Source organism: Cyrtonyx montezumae, unplaced genomic scaffold (genome assembly GCF_038088225.1).
Source record: "Cyrtonyx montezumae isolate F1298 unplaced genomic scaffold, pur_monq_1.0 scaffold_49, whole genome shotgun sequence".
NCBI lineage: Eukaryota > Metazoa > Chordata > Aves > Galliformes > Odontophoridae > Cyrtonyx > Cyrtonyx montezumae.
Genome location: NW_027072055.1, coordinates 740,101 through 743,406, shown reverse-complemented (window position 1 = coordinate 743,406; position 3,306 = coordinate 740,101).

Genomic DNA, 3,306 nt, shown 5'->3' with positions numbered 1-3,306 from the left:
GACCCCGATGTTAGTGTGGTGGAAAGATTCTGTTCCCTTTCTGCTTTGCTACCGTCTGCAATATATGTCTGCTGGTATCAGACGATCCTTTCCGTCCTCGTTTTCGTAACTTTTTTCTGAAATTTACTAATGTCTTTTTCTTTCACCATTCGAATCCTCATCTTTCCCCGTTTATTATTCAATCACACGAAAATTACTGATTCCTTCCCGATAATTATATGCTCTTATTTTCTTAGCAATGTAGAGGCGAAGTTTGAGTGAAGATGGCTCCTCTCGCAGATTCTGGTGTCTGTCGAACCGGAACGAATATAATCCAACAAACTTCATCAAAGGAGCATCTCAGATGAGCCCGTACGAAACTGAGCCGAGTCGGCAACGAACGTCACACTCGCATCGCTCTTAGCCTCGGATTCCGCTTGAAACGCATCAACCGCGGTTTCTGCTGCTTGAGCCGCTGAAGAAAGACGCGAATCAGCCTGCTGCCGAGCAATGAAGAGCGGCTTTAAAACGCAGCCTGCTGCGGTCTGACTCCAACTTAACAGTGATTACCCTAATAACAGAATCCGTTCCTGGCATAGTCCATAGAGTTGCTTAGGACCCCGATGTTAGTGTGGGAGAACGATTCTGTTCCCTTTCTGCTTTGCTACCGTCTGCAATATATGTCTGCTGATATCAGACGATACTTTCCGTCCAAATTTTCTTAACTTTTTTCTGAAATTTACTGATGTCTTTTTCTTTCACCATTCGTATCCTCATCTTTCCCCGTTTATTTTTCAATCACACGAAAATTACTGATTCCTTCCCGATAATTATATGTTCTTATTTTCTTAGCAATGTAGATGCGAAGTTTGAGTGAAGATGGCTCCTCTCGCAGATTCTGATTTCTGTCGAAGCGGATCAAATATAATCCAACAAACTTCATCAAAGGAGCATCTCAGATGAGCCCGTAACGAAACAGAGCCGAGTCGGCAACGAACGTCACACTCGAATCGCTCTTAGCCTCGGATTCCGCTTGAAACGCATCAACCGCGGTTTCTGCTGCTTGAGCCGCTGAAGAAAGACGCGAATCAACCTGCTGCCGAGCGGCGTTAAAACGCAGCCTGCTGCGGTCTGACTCCAACTTAACAGTGATTACCCTAATAACAGAATTCGGTCCTGGCATTGTCGATAGAGTTGGTTAGGACCCCGATGTTAGTGTGGTGGAAAGATTCTGTTCCCTTTCTGCTTTGCTACCGTCTGCAATATATGTCTGCTGGTATCAGACGATCCTTTCCGTCCTCGTTTTCGTAACTTTTTTCTGAAATTTACTAATGTCTTTTTCTTTCACCATTCGAATAACCATCGTCTTTCCCCGCTTATTTTTCAATCAACGAAAATTACTGATTCCTTCCCGATAATCATATGCTCTTATCTTAGCAATGTAGATGCGAAGTTTGAGTGAAGCTGACTCCTCTAGCAGATTCTGGTGTCTGTCGAACCGGAACGAATATTTTCCCACAAACTTCATCTAAGGAGCATCTCAGATGAGCCCGTACGAAATTGAGCCGAGTCGGCAACGAACGTCACACTCGCATCGCTCTTAGCCTCGAATTCCGCTTGAAACGCATCAACCGCGGTTTCTGCTGTTTGAGCCGCTGAAGAAAGACGCGAATCAGCCTGCTGCCGAGCACTGAAGAGCGGCGTTAAAACGCAGCCTGCTGCGGTCTGACTCCAACTTAACAGTGATTACCCTAATAACAGAATCCGTTCCTGGCATAGTCCATAGAGTTGTTTAGGACCCCGATGTTAGTGTGGTGGAAAGATTCTGTTCCCTTTCTGCTTTGCTACCGTCTGCAATATATGTCTGCTGGTATCAGACGATCCTTTCCGTCCTCGTTTTCGTAACTTTTTTTCTGAAATTTACTAATGTCTTTTTCTTTCACAATTCGAATCCTCATCTTTCCCCGTTTATTATTCAATCACACGAAAATTACTGATTCCTTCCCGATAATTATATGCTCTTATTTTCTTAGCAATGTAGAGGCGAAGTTTGAGTGAAGATGGCTCCTCTCGAAGATTCTGGTGTCTGTCGAACCGGAACGAATATAATCCAACAAACTTCATCAAAGGAGCATCTCAGATGAGCCCGTACGAAACTGAGCCGAGTCGGCAACGAACGTCACACTCGCATCGCTCTTAGCCTCGGATTCCGCTTGAAACGCATCAACCGCGGTTTCTGCTGCTTGAGCCGCTGAAGAAGGACGCGAATCAACCTGCTGCCGAGCGGCGTTAAAACGCAGCCTGCTGCGGTCTGACTCCAACTTAACAGTGATTACCCTAATAACAGAATTCGGTCCTGGCATTGTCGATAGAGTTGGTTAGGACCCCGATGTTAGTGTGGTGGAAAGATTCTGTTCCCTTTCTGCTTTGCTACCGTCTGCAATATATGTCTGCTGGTATCAGACGATCCTTTCCGTCCTCGTTTTCGTAACTTTTTTCTGAAATTTACTAATGTCTTTTTCTTTCACCATTCGAATCCTCATCTTTCCCCGTTTATTATTCAATCACACGAAAATTACTGATTCCTTCCCGATAATTATATGCTCTTATTTTCTTAGCAATGTAGAGGCGAAGTTTGAGTGAAGATGGCTCCTCTCGAAGATTCTGGTGTCTGTCGAACCGGAACGAATATAATCCAACAAACTTCATCAAAGGAGCATCTCAGATGAGCCCGTACGAAACTGAGCCGAGTCGGCAACGAACGTCACACTCGCATCGCTCTTAGCCTCGGATTCCGCTTGAAACGCATCAACCGCGGTTTCTGCTGCTTGAGCCGCTGAAGAAAGACGCGAATCAGCCTGCTGCCGAGCAATGAAGAGCGGCTTTAAAACGCAGCCTGCTGCGGTCTGACTCCAACTTAACAGTGATTACCCTAATAACAGAATCCGTTCCTGGCATAGTCCATAGAGTTGCTTAGGACCCCGATGTTAGTGTGGGAGAACGATTCTGTTCCCTTTCTGCTTTGCTACCGTCTGCAATATATGTCTGCTGATATCAGACGATCCTTTCCGTCCACGTTTTCATAACTTTTTTCTGAAATTTACTGATGTCTTTTTCTTTCACCGTTTGTATCCTCATCTTTCCCCGTTTATTATTCAATCACACGAAAATTACTGATTCCTTCCCGATAATTATATGCTCTTATTTTCTTAGCAATGTAGAGGCGAAGTTTGAGTGAAGCTGGCTTTTCTCGCAGATTCTGGTGTCTGTCGAACCGGAACGAATATAATCCAACAAACTTCATCAAAGGAGCATCTCAGATGAGCC